At 44.9% G+C, this 19,374-nt stretch overlaps 1 pseudogene across 1 annotated transcript; it reads left to right on the top strand.

Annotated features, from left to right (window-relative positions):
- The first annotated feature begins 1,107 nt into the window (after nt 1–1,107).
- Nucleotides 1,108–12,329, top strand: LOC106574078 (SCL-interrupting locus protein homolog; annotated as a pseudogene). Its single transcript, XR_014380804.1, has 17 exons — nt 1,108–1,505; nt 1,763–1,847; nt 1,997–2,103; nt 2,377–2,492; nt 2,718–2,905; nt 3,474–3,727; nt 3,854–3,937; nt 4,152–4,238; nt 4,611–4,773; nt 4,983–5,092; nt 5,382–5,502; nt 6,269–7,240; nt 7,361–7,378; nt 7,422–7,491; nt 7,852–8,095; nt 10,668–10,710; nt 10,892–12,329. The product of XR_014380804.1 is annotated as an SCL-interrupting locus protein homolog (transcript).
- Nucleotides 12,330–19,374: the final 7,045 nt, after the last annotated feature.

Raw genomic sequence — 19,374 nt, 5'->3', positions numbered from 1 at the left:
ATCTGCAGGGTCCATAACTGTCTAAATGAATCGGGTCCCACCAAACAGAATAGGGCACGTCAATCATCTTGTGGCGGCAGGTAGCCTAGTGGTTAGAGTGTTGGGCCAGTAACCAAAAGGTTGCTAGATTGAATCCCTGAGCTGACAAGGTAAAAATCTATTGTTCTGAACAAGGCAGTTAACCCTCTATTCCTAGGCTGTCAATGTAAATAAGAATTTGTTCTTAACTGACTTGCCTAGTTAAATAAAGATTATAAAAAATATGTAGCATTTCTCACAAACTCCTTCCTGACCCACTCTCTCTGTCACACAGTCTCTCTCTGCATATGAACAACTGGTTTGGTAATGTCCTCTGATATTAAATGGATTTGGGAAAAATAAATCCATGATGGTGAGCTATAGGCTGTTGTAATCATTGCAGTCTGGGACACAGTACCCTCAGCAAACATGAGTGAATAAGACCTGGGTATACAGGAAATAAGCACATTTCACCCCTGATCGAGGTATACTCAGTCAAATGTGTGGTGATGTCACATCACAGCCCATTGCTGATCCCAGTTGATGTTTGGGTGCACAGGGGAGCGGATTACTTACTATCAATACAGTGGTAGGCTAAATATTATGTTGCTCTTTTCTGAAATGGCATATCATCATGTTGGAAAAGCCCTTCTATGACTTGTAATATCTACAAATTAAAAGTAACCTGTGAAAGATTAGGTTTGACATTTTTATTGATGTAGACTTGTGGCGTACTTATGTTTGCTTGATGTGCTTGCTTCTGTCAATACAGATTATAAACTACGTAATTATGGAAAATGCGAGTATTTATTACTGTATATCTGGTAAAATAGCGCCCCCTTGTGCAATTTGTGATTTAATTCAAATGGTTATCAGTATCAAAACGCAGTTTCCCTTTGCAATACGTAACATACTAGCGTAGCGTCATAGCCATTTCATATTGTTTGCAACCACAACCTGACTCATATCTACAATGTTGTAAATTGCAAAAATGTTTGCAAATATGGGTTGAAATCATCTTTGATTGAGCGAGTAATATTTTCAGCTCCTCTGATAGGTCAGCAGCCATGAAACGGAGCCTTCTATTGGCTGGATGTTTTGGCCCGCCATTGGAACATGGAAACAGCGCCACAATCAATTTACATTCGATTTATCACAAGGACTGTTTGTGTTTAGCAACGTGGAAAGTGATTCATTAAATACGACGTTAGTTGTTTTTTGTTGTTGCTATCAATTGAAGTTAAATATTAGCGAAAATAGATTGATACATTGTGGATTTACCGCGAATATGGCCGCTCTGATATTGCGGAGGAAGTCTTGAAAACCACAGTTCTCACAACATTTCAGCCAGCCAACACGACTCCGTGGCACGCAAACCGAAATGATAGCTAACGCGTTAGCTGCTTGGCTTGGTATTTAACTAACTAGCTACGTTTGGTGAAGATGACTGTCTGTGCTATGTGGTCATAACTAAGGCTGACTAATAGGTAAGAATGGGTGTGTGAGATAACGTTATATAGGTTCGCTAGTTATGCCATTTTCTAAGCTTTCCAGATGGCCAACGTCTTAACTAGTTTACGTTAAGTATCTAACATCACCTTTGCCATCTAGTTTGTCTTTTAGTGTAAGTGAATTACTTGCACATCTGCATCTTGTGGCATGCACACACACATTTTGACTAATAAGATGTAAAAGTTAGCTAGTTGTTGACAGAACCACTTCACTTTTCCCGTCCACACCACAGAAATGAGTGTTCAAGTGAATTTGAAAGGGCAGTCTTCTCACGTCCTGGCCAATGTTTACAAACCAGAGAATCTGAAAATGACAAGGTATGTACTTGCTTTCTTCCTTTATATATATCAACACTGGTACATGTGTAATTTGTTTTTTAAATAATTGTAATACAATAACTATAACTAACAGTTCCCACGGGAAGTTTGTCTGACACTAGTATTTGATGATGTTAACCATACCACAGGTCATCAGAGAACGCTCTTGCTGCCATCACCTTCCCCAAATCCAAATTGGCCCATGGGACCCCACACCTAGTGGGGATGTGATTAGCCTCCACCTATCCTATTACAGGTAGTCTACTGTTTTCTTTTTGCCTGTGACTACTTAGGATGCATCTCAGTAGTCCATGGTGGCCTTCTCATCTCCTTCCCTTGGTCTGTACTGATTTGAAATACTTGGCCAGTGTAAGCAATATGCCGGCTTACTTGTAGCTGCTTAATTCTCTCAAATCAGTTCAGTTGAACAAAGGGAGACAAGGATGCCACATTATTTTGAAATGCACCCTGTGATTGTAATTAGATCATGTGCTGCCTTGTGCTTAAAAACCTGTTTTCTATTGAACAGAAATCCCAGACTACTTCTGGTGGAGAAAGTTCTTTGTTTGGCCCACCGGTATTCCCGAGAGAATAACAAGCCCCAGTTCAGCTGTTACTTGTTGGGGACTATTGCTGTGGATTCTGGTGAGATTACCATAGGCATTATCACATAAATATTCATAGTTTAAGAGAACTTGTCACTCTATTTTTAGATGGAAAATAATTATGATAATGATGGATTGAGTACATATGTTACAGCTTGCTTTCAAAGGACAACTCTTAGCTTAAGCGCTTTTATTTTGAAAATTCCCCCTGTCCCTTCCCTTGATTAATGTGAACTCCCTTCTCTCTCTCCACTCTTCTTTCAAGATGAAGAGGGTGTGACTTTGACTTTGGACCGGTTCGACCTGGGCCGGGAGCAACCTGGCTCCTCTGAAAAGGTCCCCACTGCCCTGATGCCCGGGGACATCCTGGTGCTGTGCGTGTTTGGAACCCAGGGGGTCGCTGCCACAGACTCCATGGTTCACTCTGCAGAAGACTTCCACATCTCTTTCAAGGTAACATTAATGTGTAAACGTCTGCACTGAAAGTAAATGTCCTTTGTTATATTTGAATAAAATTAATGCTTGTTAAGTTCTGTAGGCTTTATGCTTACTGGCAATAACTATACAACATATTCTTACACAATGCTGTTATTCCGACTGGAATTTACATTAATCTGAACTGCACCTTGTCAGACTCAACCCACCCTCTAACTGCCTATCGAAGTAACCCACCTTTTCTGTTGCCCGGGTAACAGAAGGAGCATACTCCCTCTATCCTGGGCTTGGCAGTTACTGCAACCTGTCAGCAACAGGTGTTGCTAATCACTGAACTGCTTATTGTCAAAGCATTTTTTTTTATGGCTTGCTAATTCTAAACGGGGCTTTTTACCCTGTCTAATTTCCTGAGTTGTTTGGGCAGAAAATAAGCACCCCCCCATCCCCTCGTAAATGAAACACTTTGTTTCATTTACTGAAGTAAAGCAGAATTCTTTTTAAATTAATTTTTATTTTTTATTTTTACATTTTCACTGCAAATGTCATGTTTGCACAACTTCTCACCCCTCCCTCCCTACCTGTTCAGATGCTCCAGCACTGCTGCACCTGGGAGTCCCTGGACCTGTCCAAGCTGCTGGTCCTGCGAGCACACCTTGGCTGCTCCCAGCAAACAGACAGCCTGGGCTTCTGCCTGCGCTGGGCCGCCGTCACCCCCGGTAACACACTGGACGCTGTGCCCATTCGGCCCGTGCTCATCATCTCCACGGCCTTGGCCAGGAACCTGAGCGGGCCGACTAGCCTCACCCAGCCGCTACACAGCAGCACTAGCCACAAACGAGGGTAAGGACATAGGCCAATAATGGGGTGCAGTAAGGTTAGAATACTTGACTTTGAGCAGACTTTAAGAGCTTATCGCAGTATTATCAGAAAATGGATGCCCCCGTTTCACTTCTCTACTCTGTTCAGCTTTCTGACCACGGATCAAAGCAGGAAACTGCACCTAATACTGGAGTCTGACCCGAAGGCCTACACTCTACCACTGGTGGGACTGTGAGTAGGCCCACCATCTACTTTATTGACATTATATTTTTCGTCCAGCTTGTTATTATTTTGGATGTGTGTAAATCCCCCTCCATTCATTAGAGATAATCTGAACCACAAAGGATTTGTCCTTATTGTGTTCATTTAGTCAAGCTGTTTGTGTGTGTGTGAGCCAACGCAGGAGTGTACAGTTTGATTGATGTGGTTACCGTATCTGTGGCAGATGGCTGAGTGGTGTCAACCACATCTCCAACCCCCAGGTGTGGGCATGGTGTTTGAGGTACCTGTTCAGCTCCTCCCTCCAGGACAAGTGAGTGGGGATGCCCATCTGTTCACACTGACTGTCATGTCCCAGTTGGCCTTGCTCCAGTGCTGTATGTGTTGTTGATATTGTCACATGTTCAAAAACACTTTTTTATAAACATACGATAAGGACAGATCAGTAAGGAAATAACATTTGTTAGTATAGAAACTACATATTCTATGCGTCTTATAAAGGTGGTGGGTTGATGTTTGGGAAAAGCACCAAAATAATTGTAACAGGAGATGCGGTGTGTTCGCTGTTCGGGTAGTCTGGCTTTGTGTTTAGGCAGCTCCGTGTCTGACTTTTTGTATCGTTCAGTGTTCCACAACGTTTGCCTGATACTGAACATACCCCTGGTTTGTCATTGCTGTGTTGCAGGGTGACGTCGGAGGGCGGTGCGTTCCTGGTGGTGCTGTACTCGCTGACCCACAGGGAGCCAGAGTTCTACCAGGTCCAGCCCTGCAGTGGTCAGCAGCAGGACATGACCTTCCAACTGCTCACTAGCACCGAGTCACTCACCCTCTACAAGATAGGCACAGGTGTTCCTGAACCGTGCTGGCTTGGACATTTCCCTTTCAGGTTGTCCCCTCCAGAAACTATCTATGGTGGATGTGTTAACCATCTCAGTACAGTTTGGCTTGGCTCAGTAGTATGAAAATCCCTCTAGTGTCCTTTACCCACTATTACAACCGATATGGTGTTAAGTGTCATATATTCACATGGATTTATCTTTTGATCATGTCTGTACAGAACGTGGAAGTGTCTGAGGGCCATACTCTGCAGTTTGAGCTCAGTGCTGAGAGCCAGAACACCGAGGCTGAGTTCTTCAGGGAACTGGTGTCCCGTGCCTCCTTCACAAGGTATACATATACAAGCTTTTCTCTCAAACTTCTGTATTAACATGGTTTTACTTAGTCTAGTGCAGTGGATAGGTGGTCAAGGTGAATAGGGCCATCTCACTCTGAGTGGTGGCTTTTTGGCTGTTTGGATCACAAGAAAATCATTAGTCATAAATGTTTTTGAATACTAACTGAACTCATGAGAAAAATACTCTTACATAATTTTATGAGTTCAGTGAGGTAGACTGATTACAGAAGGCTTTATCAAGACAGTGTGCTCGACATTGCCTGTCTGTCTTTTCTCAGTCAGCCCTGCGGTAGTGCCAGCATCTCCTCAGAACAGACTGTGTATCAACGACCATGACTCTGGAGTAGAGGATGAGGACCTCTCCCCCAGGCCCTCCCCAAACCCCCACCCTCTCACCCAGCAGGTCAGTTCTGTCTCTCTCGTTTGGAGTAGAGGATGAGGACCTCTCCCCCAGGCCCTCCCCAAACCCCCACCCTGTCACCCAGCAGGTCAGTTCTGTCTCTCTCGTTTGGAGTAGAGGATGAGGACCTCTCCCCCAGGCCCTCCCCAAACCCCCACCCTCTCACCCAGCAGGTCAGTTCTGTCTGTCTCGTTTGGAGTAGAGGATGAGGACCTCTCCCCCAGGCCCTCCCCAAACCCCCACCCTCTCACCCAGCAGGTCAGTTCTGTCTCTCTCGTTTGGAGTAGAGGATGAGGACCTCTCCCCCAGGCCCTCCCCAAACCCCCACCCTCTCACCCAGCAGGTCAGTTCTGTCTCTCTCGTTTGGAGTAGAGGATGAGGACCTCTCCCCCAGGCCCTCCCCAAACCCCCACCCTCTCACCCAGCAGGTCAGTTCTGTCTCTCTCGTTTGGAGTAGAGGATGAGGACCTCTCCCCCAGGCCCTCCCCAAACCCCCACCCTCTCACCCAGCAGGTCAGTTCTGTCTCTCTCGTTTGGAGTAGAGGATGAGGACCTCTCCCCCAGGCCCTCCCCAAACCCCCACCCTCTCACCCAGCAGGTCAGTTCTGTCTCTCTCGTTTGGAGTAGAGGATGAGGACCTCTCCCCCAGGCCCTCCCCAAACCCCCACCCTGTCACCCAGCAGGTCATTTCTGTCTCTCTCATTTGACTCGTATCACCTATTTGTTGATATGAACTCTGTTCTAAAACACATGCTCCATATTGGTTCAGACCAAGCGGGTCCACCATTCTGTGCCGGAGCTCTCCCTGGTGATGGACGGCAGCTTCCTTGATGGAAAGACCATGGGCCCCCCTCATCCTCCCCCCTCAGCTCTGCAGCCCAGAGGCAGTTGCCCCTCCTCCCACCAGCTCCACCCTGGGGCAACCAGACCTCCAGGCCAGGGGCCCACCACACTCAGTGGCCCCCCACCCATCAGAAGGCCCCTGACCCCTGCCATGGACACTCAGAGTAAGGGCAGCAGAGGATTCCTATTCACCCCTGGGCAGCAGCCTCCACCACTCCGGCCCCCTTCCTCTGGCAGGAAATCAGCCCCTCCACAGTTCGGGAAGACGTCCGCCTCTTCCTCCTCCTCATCTTCCTCCTCTTCTCCAAAGACAGGCGCCTCTCCTAATGGATCACTCCAACAGGCCAGGCAGTTCCACCAAGCACCAGGTCCCCTCTCTCACAAGTGGGCCTCCCCCGTCGGAGCCTCTCCACACCACAGCCCCGGTGACCCCTCAGCCCCCATACCCTCTCACCAACAGCCCGCTGTCCATCTCACACTTCCACAGCATCCTCAACATGAACCAGCCTTGTGGGTGCTGCTCCTTCAACCCACATGACCATGTTACCCCCCCTGTACCACCCCAACTACTGGCAGGGAGCTTCAGGCACCCACAACAGCCCAGATAGGCACTTCTGTTCCAACTCCGATGGTAACCCCCCCACCTCTCACATTTCCCCTTCCCACCAAACACACCCTCACCACAGCCCATTGTCACCCCAGGGGCCCACACTTACACCATTTCACCATCCAGGGGCCCTGCTTGGAGCGGGCGGCCCCCGTCTGTCAGAACCAGTGTTGCCAGGCCCAGTCGGCAAAGTCTCTCTCCCCCCTGGATGGGCCCATGGGCCTCCTGCCCTCTGACGCCTACAGAATCCTGGTGGACCAAGACCGGCAGCTCAACTTACTGCAGGCACAGGTCAGGCTCTCTACGGTGTCGTTTGTGGTTGACACTGTACCAGTCTTGCAGCTTTAGAGAATGACTTTTCAACCTTTCTTACCCTTGGACTTTCCAATCCTGATGTTCCAATTATTTCAGATCCAGAAGCTACTGGCGGCTCAGGGGAAAGGGGGGATCAACTCCTCCATCCACTGAGCAGGCAGCCATGCAGACACAGATCTCCCTAGGACAACACACCAGGAGGAATGTCAGCATCGCTGTAGGAACAGGTACTGGACTCATCACTGGTTTCAGCGATCTCACGCGTGGTTCATTTGAGAGAATTTCCCTGACTACATGGGGAAAGGTTTGCTGCATAGAACTATAAACTGCACCTCTCTGCAAGTCACTCTTAATTAGAATGGCTGCTAACTGGAAGTCACTCTTGATTAGAATGGCTGCTAACTGGAAGACACTCTTGATTAGAATGGCTGCTAACTGGAAGACACTCTTGATTAGAATGGCTGCTAACTGGAAGACACTCTTGATTAGAATGGCTGCTAACTGGAAGACACTCTTGATTAGAATGGCTGCTAACTGACTAGACATTTAGCTACTCAACTCTTAATGTATCTCTCCTTTATGTGTAGGTGCCAGTTTGTTCTGGGGAAACCCCATCGATGCCCCCGCTTGTGATGAGGATGAGCGCCAACAGCCAGAGTGGCACACGGACAGGGGGCCTGGCGCCCCTGATGGCAGCAGGTCCTCCTCTGGTCGGAGTTCTGGCAGTGCCAGCCTCACCCACAGCAGGCACATGAATGGCACAGAAGAAAAGAGTGGGGGCAGTGAGGGACGTGTGAAAGGCACACCCTTCAACCAGTCAATGCACAAGAGGTAAGAGAGAACGGTTGGCTGCATTCCAAACGGAATGCTTGTTTCCTGCCATCGGCCCTGGCTGATCCACCCTCATTTTGAATTGACTGGAAGGGTGCATGCAAGAAATGAATGTCGTAGTTGGCCACCTAGAACTCTGAAAGGTTAAAGGGGCAATCTGCTGTTAAAACAATAACAATGTTATTGTGTGTGTAGTGAAATGCTTATGCTTTTAGATCTGACAGTGCAGCAGTATCTAACAGGTAATATCTAACAAATTCCACAACAACCCCATACACGCAATCTAGTAAAGGAATGGGATAAGAATATATAAGTATAAAATATATGGGTGGGCAGTGACAGAGCGGCTAAGATGCAATAGATGGTGAAGTATACAGTATACATTATACGTAATGAGATGAATGCAAGATATGTAAACATTCATAAAGTCGCATTATTAAAGTGACTAGTGTTACATTTATTAAAGTGGCCAATGATATCAGGTCTGTAGGTAGGCAGCCAGAAAATAAGGTAAAGCCGCACACTAAGAGCTCAGATGCAAAAATGTAATAACCAACGTTTCGACAGCCAAGCTGTCTTCATCAGGGTATCATCACAAACACTGAGAGATGAGTCATTTATATAGTGTCAAGAAACACACAGGTGTTTGTAATCATGGCCAAGTCTAGTCTAATCTGATCCTTGTTGTACCCCCTCTCCTTGAACTTATCCTGCGTCTCAGCCATATTTCTGTCAAAATCTGATTTGTTTTATACAAATTCTTTTGATTCGACAGAAGTGGCTGTAGGGCAAACTATTTTTCAAGGGAAGTGGGTGACAACTATCAGCCCTCAACAAACTGTTACGATCAGTAGGTTTCCTGTAAAGATCAGTGTATAGAACATTATTTTCACACAAGATCAGAAGATCAAGAAAACTGATTTGACGTGTATCAGATTGCATAGTAAATCTCAAATGTTCAGAACAGGAGTTAAGAAAAGCATGGAATGCCTGCAGCAGTGAGAGGGGGTGACCTTGATAATTTATTGTTAAAACGAGAGGCTGCCTGGATCTTTAATTTAAAGACCCTTGCTCCCTTCGGTCTCAACATAGACTTTGATCTGAAGCCATCCTTGTGATTATTGTGATTTTGCCATTGTAATTGTTTGTTAGATACATTTTAGACTACAAATGCTATGATCGTATGCTATCCATTTGTTTGTCTTTTTGTATGTTCTTTTTATGCCATTTTTTTAAATATTTGAGTTAACCAATGATATTAGGCCACACTTGGCCATGATTACAAACACCTGTGTGTTTCTTGACACTATATAAATGACTCATCTCGCAGTGTTTGTGATGATACCCTGATGAAGACAGCTTGGCTGTCAACGTTGGTTATTAAATTATTGCATCTGAGCTCTTAGTGTGCGGCTTTCCCTTATTTTCTAGTGTTCTACTCCGCTAGCCAGCACCTCGCCTTTATAGGTGTGCGTTTCTTTTTTCGAGATTGTTCTGTAGGTAGGCAGCCGCCTACTCGTATGTGTACCAGTGTGCTAGTGATGGCTCTTTTAACAATCTGATGGCCTTGAGATAGAAGCTGTTGATGCACCTGTACTGACCTTGCCTTCTGGATGGAAGCAGGGTGAACAGGCAGTGGCTTGGGTGGTTATTGTCCTTGATGATTTTTTTGTCCTTCCTGTGACATGGTGTTGTTGGTGTCCTGGAGGGCAGGTAGTTTGCCCCTATGGATGCGTTGTGCAGACCGCACCACCCTCTGGAAAGCCTTGCGGTTTTGGGTGGTGCAGTTGCCGTACAGACGGTGATACAGCCCGACAGGATGCTCTCAATTGTTTTCGGTGACGAGCCACATTATTTTCAACCTCCGCTGTTGCGCCTTCACCACACTGTCTGTGTGCGTGGACCATTTCAGTTTGTCGGTGATACGTACACCGAGGAACTTAAAACTTTCCACCTTCTCCACTGCTGTCCTGTGGATAGGGGTGGTGCTCCCTCTGCTGTTTCCTGAAGTCCACGATCATCTCTTGTTTTGCTGACGTTGAGTGAGAGGTTGTTTTCCTGACACCACACTGAGTGCCCTCAGCCTACAGGGAGGAGGTATCTCGTCGTTGTTGGTAATCAAGCCCACTCCTGTTGTCATCTGCAAATTTGATGATTGAGTTAGAGGCGTGCATGGCCACGCAGTCGTGGGTGAACAGGGAGTACAGGAGGGGGCTGAACAGGCACCCTTGTGGGGCCCCAGTGTGAGGATCAGCAGAGTGGATATGTTGTTTCCTACCTTCACCACCTGGGGGTGGCCCGTCAGGAAGTCCAGGATCCAGTTGCACAGGGCGCGGTCAAGACCCAGGGTCTCAAGCTTAATGATGAGTTTGGAGGGTACTATGGTGTTGAATGATGAGCTGTAGTCAATGAACAGCATTTTTACATAGGTATTCCTCTTGTCCAGATGGGTTAGGGCAGTGTGATGGTGATTGTATTGTCTGTGGACCTATTGGGGCGGTAGGCAAATTGGAGTGGGTCTAGGGTGACAGGTAAGGTGGAGGTGATATGATCCTTGACTTGTCTCTCAAAGCACCATGATGCCAAATCACACGCAGCTCAATGGAGAGTGCCAGGTATGAGCATCGAATTGTCATGTTTACTTCAGCTTCTTTGCCTACAGTATGTAGATCATAGATGCTATTACTGTTGCTAATAGTCTTATTCTCTCATTTTCATGTAAATCCAAAAAGTACTTGAAAAATAAATGCTTCAATTGGCATGCACTACAGCACATCTTAAAGAGTAATTATATAGCTTACATTACTTATGCAGAAGGTGTTCCTGTTAACTTTCCCCTGTACTCTGGCCGGCATCAACCCAGAGGCAGTCATCAGCAGACTGACCCTCCTGGAGTCCACGGGAACCAGCATGCGGGGCTCCAGTGGCAGCGTGGACCTCAGCCTGGAGGCCAATGCCATCGCCCTCCGGTACCTCAGCGACCAGCAGCTTTCTAGACTTTCTGTGGGGGGAGGGCAACAGCCCCCTAGGTTCTGCCCCTGCACACCGCTCTCAGAGAAGCCTGGAGCGGAGAAGAGCACTGTGGGACTCAGTTGTATCCTGTCTCCCAACAACATATCCTTCACCACCAGCAAGTACATGAGAAGGTACAGGCTTATAGAGGGGAGCAGGAATGAGGAGGAGGACGACAGGGTCGAGGGGCAGCATTTGGACATGGGATATACCGTACAGTTCCATGTTCAACAGGAGCAAGAAGGGCAGGGAGAGAGGGAGCGCAAAGTTTTGGTTCTGAAAAACATCACCAATGAGTTGCCACATTCCAAACCTGTCCACACGCAGGGGCCACACGCAGGGGCCACACGCAGACTCTCAAAGCCAGCTACTCAGGCACTTGCGTCCTAAAATGCAGCTTTTGGCACGCGGCGCCAAACAACATTCGGACAAGGAGATTGGTGCAAAACGGCTGCCATCTTTAGGTGAAATACGAAGGGAGTGTCCTCAACCAGAGGGGTTGATGGGAAATGTCTTGAACCTGAGTAGACTTAGACAGCTCGCGAAACTCTTCTAAAGGACCACGGGAACTAATGCAAAGGAAACTCAAAATGACAAATGAAATGTATTGTCGAATCCATTGGGATTTGTCAGTGTGGCTGTATTCTTAGTAAGATATTCTTAAATGCTTCCATACATCTGTTTACAGATTGTTTTGAATGCCTCTTTATTGGAATCTTCATGGTTGCTCATTGTTTGTAATGTATACATTTTGTGTAGGACCACTGAAACAGTGGCTCTTACCAAATCTCTTCACCACTGTGCTCTTTGTGCGCAAAATGTACTTGTTGCCTTTCTACTACAACTATGTGGAAGAGGGTGTGGCGTCATGATGTATCTAGCTCTTTTCAATGGTGGCAGCTAGGTCATTGAATTGTTTTTATCACTTTTAATTTAAAGTGCTTTTTGATTTTCAACATGCCATGGATGCCAATTGTCTGAACTGTTGTAAATTTTAATCCAACAGATGTTGGGATTTTTAAGTCTGATTACATGGTGAAACGGACTACGTTCATGCGTATTTTGGTGTACTTTTCAGTTTAATGTTGTGAATATTTTAATTTTCTTTCATGTTGCCTTGTTTTTCTTGTGTTTACATGAAATGCTTGCTCCAGCATTATTTTTAATTTCTGTACTTGAACTTCCTATTTAAAATTGCCTTAATAAATATGTACTGTATTCATGTTTTTTTCCTTTACTTTTGTGTTAATGGTAGTTTGTCTTTAATTAATATTTTTTGTTCTATTTAGTTAGCTCACTACATTTCCCCTGAGGCCCACCCAAACCCAGTGTTCCTTCCCTGCAGTAAAGACCCACCCCCTCTGACTGAGACTACCCACTGTCAACCTCGCCTCACTGCTCTGTGAAAAGGCTGCCATATCACATGAAACTGGCCTGTCTAGAATAAACAGAGTACTAGTAATTTTTAATTGAATTCAGTTACTACAGATGTGTAAATGAGTGCCGCAGAGGTCTTACGCGTCTAGCACTGCAGTGCCTAACTACAGACCCGTGTTATTGTAAATAAAAAAATTGTTCTTAACGGACTTGCCTAGATAAATAAATAAAATGAGAAGTGCTCTTTCAGAGCCAATACGATCTCAAATTTGTTGCTTGAGGGAAGTGGAATGTAAATGACAGGACAGCACAAACCATGGAAATGGACTATCCCAAGCTCTGTGTACAATCTGGTGAATGACAGATGTATTCACCCTAAACCCCCACGTCACTGATTTCCTTTCTCCATCACCTCCGCTTCAGAACGCTCACTTCCTGTTTCTTATCTATTTTCTGTTCTGTACATTTTGTATGTTAACTCTGTCAAATAGCCACTTCCTTTCAGTAAAACAGGTGCTGTACAGTAGTATTCTAGTACTGGATACAACATTAGAGGGATTAAATAAAAGGAATGCAGGAATACATCTTAATGAAGGAATTAAATATCTTTATTTTTACACACACACTTTTGAATCGTGAGGTGAAGATATTTGTTCGCCTAACAGCGTAGTGTCTTGTGTGGTTTCACCAGTTGTCATTTTGGAGCCAGGTGGCCTCATGCAGTGCTGTGCTCCCTGGTTATTTCCCACTTGGCCTTGTAGAGCTGGTCCCCTGCGCCCTCCCAGAGGTCCCACAACTCCATAAACAGTGCCTCAGTCACAGGTCATCGGTGTGGGGGTGGAGTCCAGGTACTGGTACAGGGCGGGGCTGAGGTGATTGGCTGGTGGTTGGCTAAGGCTGGCGTTGTATACTGCTGCCTCAGGCTTGTCAGGTTCTTCATAACTTCCAGACCAACAACCTCTTACCTGCTTTCTTAATTCTCAAAAAGGATCAGGAGATTTTCTGTCCAAAATGTTATAATTGGAACAAACAAGGTTTGTGTGGTAACAGTAAACATTCCAAGTCAGGTGACCTTTGTAATATAATTTATTTCTATGGTGACATCAAAGTTAATCAAATAATTAATCTCTGTTTTGATTGCATATTATTCCCCTGAATTGACCCCAAAGGTGATACCCCACATCTGATGTGGTGGTATAATAGACATGACATAATCAAAATTGCTAGGTCACCCCACCTTTAAATCATTGGAATTTAATAATATATTCAATGCAAGTCCCCCTAGTCTGAGTACCAGTCTCTTTAGCTAACATTCCACTCCTTGCCACTCAATGATGTGTATATATAACCCTGGATAGCTGAAGCAATATTTTGGCCATGGAGAGGCTTTGAAGCCACCGGTCGGCCATATTGACACGCCTCAGAAAAGTAGTCCTCCATAAGAATGAATGGAATTCTATAGTATTTAATTTAAATGTTTCAAGGAATAAATTATATGTAGTTAAGTATTTTTGTTGTTGTAGTGTGGACAGAAACGGTGCTTTCCAAAAATGATATTTTCAGGAAAATGATTTTATATATATATATATATTTTTTGGGTACATTTTATGTTTAGCTCCCATAATATAATTTCAAAGTATGCATTAAGGTGTCTGTAATATAATAAACGTGGCAATATCAAATGTAGACGTCAGTAAATTCCTTTCTATAGCTTCCAAAATATTTTTTTACAATGGTGGGGGAGTGCCACGATGACATATAGCCACGGTGGCTTCAAAACAGCGCCCCCTGTCAGACATCTAGTGTATATATAAATATTGACTTTCGGCAATCTCAGCGGATGGACACCTAGTTGCAGGTAGGATTTTTTTGGGGGTGCAATCATGCCCCCTACTGCTCACATATAGATAGATACGCACACATGCATTAATTACAGTTTTTCTCCATTGGTTTGGCTCATTTCTTGAAACAGAAATTACATTCTCAAAACTCTAAGATCATTTGGCAAAACAGTCTTACAGTTCAGCACAACACTGTAGCTCACTTGCAAAAGCTCATATCTCTCCTAAAACTGTTCACTCATGCTTCAAAACTAAATTCCTTTCCCATATAAAGAGTCAGTGCCACGAAAATGGCAAAGATCCTTCTCAATTGCTTTGGCTCATTTCTTGAAACAGACCGGACGTTCTCAACACTCTTGGTGCTTTAACCAAAACTACATTTCCTTCTCATTTAAACAGTCAGTGCCCCCAAAATGCTTCGTCCCTTTGGCATTGTGTAAGCACTGCAAGTCAAAATGTTTAGATGTTTTGTCACTATGGCAGAGGACCATTGAAATATCCCTCATGTCCACCTTTCAGTCTTAGCCCAGTCCTTCATTGACAATGGTTACTGTACTGTTTTTTGTCCAGCTAACAGAATACAATTGTGTATAAAACTGAAAAAAAGAAATAGGATTTTAGGGTAAGAGTAGCCTCCAAGGTTGCACTCATACTGCCAAGGAAATTGTAACCATTATCATTCACACACATAAAGTAACTTCCATACATCAGAGTAAAAAGAAAATGTATACAGCATAATATACTGTAATATAAACACACAAACAAAAAACAATGAAAATTATATGCAGCCTACAGTGCTGTAAATAAAGCTGGAGTTTCACAACTAACAGTTCTTCACTGGTCGCTGTCCTCACCCTCCCTCTCCTGGCCACCATCCTCACCCTCCTGGCCATCCACACGCTGCTGTCTGTCTGGCCACAGATTCTCCTCCACATCACAGCGTATATTCTCCCTTGCGATGCAACGAGGGAAGAAACGGCGTGCATGTCACAACCATCCCCTACACTGATCTCCTGTAATATCCTCACACGCAGCGTCCATTGCATGGAGCAGAGACCTCTGATCTTGAGCCCGATGCTCATACACTCTCCACCTCCAAGAGGAGAAATACTCCTCAATAGGATTGAGGAAAGGAGAGTAAGGTGGTAGGAACACCATGACCATCCTTGGATGAGTAGTGAACCAGGCCCTGATGAGCGGGCCACGGTGGAAATTCACATTGTCCCATACAATGACATATTGTGGTAGGTGAGGCCCTACGAGACCTCTCTCATTTTCAGGGATCAAATCAAAATGAAGGCGGTCCAAGAAGATGAGGAGCTTCTGTGTATTGTATGGGCCAAGACTGGGGATGTGAGTGGCCACACCATTCTCAGATATGGCAGCACACATAGTTATATTGCCCCCTCGCTGGCCTGGGACATCCGCCGTGGCCCGGTGGCCAATAATATTACGGCCACGTCTTCGGCCCTTGGCCAGGTTGAAGCCAGCTTCACCACAAACACGAGGATGTGATGGGTCTCGTTTCCTTCCAATGTCATTATTCTCTACAATAGCGTAAAAAAAGAAAACATCAAATCAGTCATACAGAAGAGTCATACACTACAGTTACAGACAATTACATAGGAATGTTCTATGTTCTCCACAAGTTCAATATACTACTGGCCACTACTCCAGTGGTTCCAAACCTGGGGTACATGTACCCCTATGCAGAGGTACTACAGGGGGTATTTGACAGAGAGGGGAGGGGGGAAATCATCAATGACTAGACTTACTGAAATGTTACAGTAAAACCCACAGTATTAGATAGATTTACATGGGAGGCACTAATTGCAGCTCTTTGACCCCTTTTCTTATTGTATGTTATATTCTTCAAAATAAGGATTATAATGATAATTGCATCATACAGTAAGCTGCAGTTTTTAGGCGAAATGTTGAAGTCAGATAAATCAAATACTTCCATACCTGGATTACCTGGATACACAAATCAGGTAAAGTGGGTACTGAAGCCAAAACAGTTCGGGAACCACTGCTTAATTGTAAAAAAGGTTATAATGATGGACAACCAGTAACTGATTTACATGTACATACTGGTACCGCAGCTCTTTCACTCTATCAGAGTTCCTCTCAAATGGTACCCTGTAAATTTGCTTCATTGTCATCTGATGCTTCTTCAATATCCGGTCTATTGTGGAGTTGCTTATAGAGTTGATATTTTGGAATATGGCATTGTCTTGTAGGATTGCAGCGCGGATCTGTCTCAATGTGATGGCATTATTTGCCATCAGCATGTTACAGATCTCTTGTTCTTGTTGTTCATTGAGAAGTTTTCCTCTGCCACCCGTGCAAGGTTGTCGTCCAATCCTAGATATAGAAGTCAAAGGACAACACTCCATTCATAATGTATACCTTATGTATTCCTTACAGAATGAGTTACCTATGTAATTGTAGTTGTTTTACTTACAGTAACTTTACCACAATTCTAATGCATCACTGCACAGTGACTGGAATACTACTGTAAACTGTATCATCAATACTGTAGAAAATAAACTATTCCATGGTTTATTTTCTCCAATGTTTTTCTTGTCATTTTTAGTATCATAACATCCCATTGAGGTAAGATATTACTGTAGGCCTATCACACACACACACACACACACACACACACACACACACACACACACACACACACACACACACACACACACACACACACACACACACACACTAAATGAATAGGTAAATGGGTAAATAAATATATTTCTTGCTCTATGCACAGTGTCCTGTCCTATACAACATATAATTCCATCATTGACTGACTACATACCTGTTTTCCCTGCGAAAGGTTTGGATGATGGAGGAGACTGTTGAGCGAGGCACAGTAGGCTGCACTCGGGCCTCCGCCATTGTGAGGCCATGGTTGATGACATGGTCTATAATTGTGGCCCAAATTTCATCCGGGACAGCATGGTGTCTTCGTGCTCCTCGGCCTCTTCCCCCTATTCCACCACCACGCACCCTTACTCCTCCTCCTCCTCCTCTTCTTCTTCTTCTTCCTCTTCCTCGAGCAGGCAGTTGCCCTTGTTCATTTACTTGGCCAGGTGCCTCCATGTTCAGAAATTGACTGGGTCCTGCATTATCAAGCTCTTTACATACATGTTTGGCAGCATTCACAGTCATGGACAGCACCTGTCAGGTAACTAAACATACTGTTTGATTGGTCATCTGAGATGTGTGAAACTCCTCCTTCGTTAGTCAAGTTCTAGTTTCACCTGACTGTCAATTGCTGTAATACATTTATCAAATGTTCCAAGGGATTCATATATGGTATTCATGGTATTATGTTCTTGACTAATTTTGACAATTGAACAGACTATTGTGCATGTGATGACATACAATGAAATGACGCTGACACGTTTTGGAGCGAACAACCATTAGACAGAGAATCAACAATCAGTTTAGATCGATAAGATCTATTCACTTGGAAATTGTGCTAAATGTAGGCTACATGTACTTAATCATTTGCAAAGATGTACTGAGACATTGAGACATGTACTTAGACATTTGCAATTTGATGAAATGAATGAGAAATTCAATTCTGTTGTGAACAATTGCCCAGTGGTTTGGAGGTTTGTCCATGTATTTTTGAGAATGTAATTTCTGTTTCAAGAAATGAGCCAAACCAATGGAGAAAAACTGTAAATAAAGGTTAAATAAAAACAAATTTAAAAACATGCATGAGCCCTTAGTACATACTTAATTTCAAAATTCAAAAGGCACTCGCACATCTGAGCTATCTTTTTTGCAGGTGCATGGTAACAGTTGAGTAAGATGAGAAAAAAGAAGGAACCCGCACACTGCTCTTGAGAGTATCAAATCAAATTGTATTAGTCACGTGCCAAATACAACAAGTGTAGACCTTACAGTGAAATGCTTACTTACGAGCCCCTAACCAACAATGCAGTTTAAAGAAATACAGATAAGAAAAATAAATAAAAGTAACAAGTAATTAAAGAGCATCAGTAAAATAACAATAGCGAGACTATATACAGGGGGGTACCTGTACAGAGTCAATGTGCGGGGGCACCGGTTAGTTGAGGTAATATGTACATGTAGGTATAGTTATTAAAGTGATTATGCATAGATGATAACAACAGAGAGTAGCAGCGGTGTAAAAGAGGGGGAGGGGAGGGGGCAATGCAAATAGTCTGGGTAGCCATTTGATTAGGTGTTCAGGAGTCTTATGGGTTGGATAGAAGCTGTTTAGAAGTCTTTTGGACCTAGACTTGGCGCTCCGGTACTGCTTGCTGTGCGGTAGCAGAGAGAACAGTCTATGACTTGGGTGGCTGGAGTCTTTGACAATTTTTAGGGCCTTCCTCTGACACCGCCTGGTATAGAGATCCTGGATGGCAGGAAGCTTGGCCCCAGTGATGTACTGGGCCGCTTGCACTACCCTCTGTAGTGCTTTGCGGTCGGAGGTCGAGCAGTTACCATACCAGGCAGTGGTGCAACCAGTCAGGATGCTCTCGATGGTGCAGCTGTAGAACCTTTTGAGGATCTGAGGACCCATGCCAAATCTTTTCAGTCTCCTGAGGGGGAATAGGTGTTGTCGTGCCCTCTTCACGAATGTCTTGGTGTGCTTGGACCATGATAGTTTGTTGGTGATGTGAACACCAAGGAACTTGAAGCTCTCAACCTACTCCACTGCAGCCCCGTCGATGAGAATGGGAGCGCGCTCGGTCCTCTTTTTCCTATAGTCCACAATCATCTCCTTTGTCTCGATCACATTGAGGGAGGGGTTGTTGTCCTGGCACCACACGGCCAGGTCTCTGACCTCCTCCCTATAGGTTTCTTGTCGTTGTCGGTGATCAGGCCTACCACTGTTGTGTCATCTGGAAACTTAATGATGATGTTGAAGTCGTGCCTGGCCATGCAGTCATGAGTGAACAGGGAGTACAGGAGGGGACTGAGCACGCAGCCCTGAGGGGCCCCTGTGTTGAGGATCAGCGTGGCGGATGTGTTGTTACCTACCCTTACCACCTGAGGGCG

This window comes from Salmo salar, chromosome 16 (genome assembly GCF_965601325.2).
Source record: "Salmo salar chromosome 16, fSalSal1, whole genome shotgun sequence".
In the NCBI taxonomy this organism is placed as follows: Eukaryota; Metazoa; Chordata; class Actinopteri; order Salmoniformes; family Salmonidae; genus Salmo; species Salmo salar.
The sequence above is the reverse complement of the archived record's forward strand: the minus strand, read 5'-3'. Positions and strand labels throughout refer to the sequence as shown.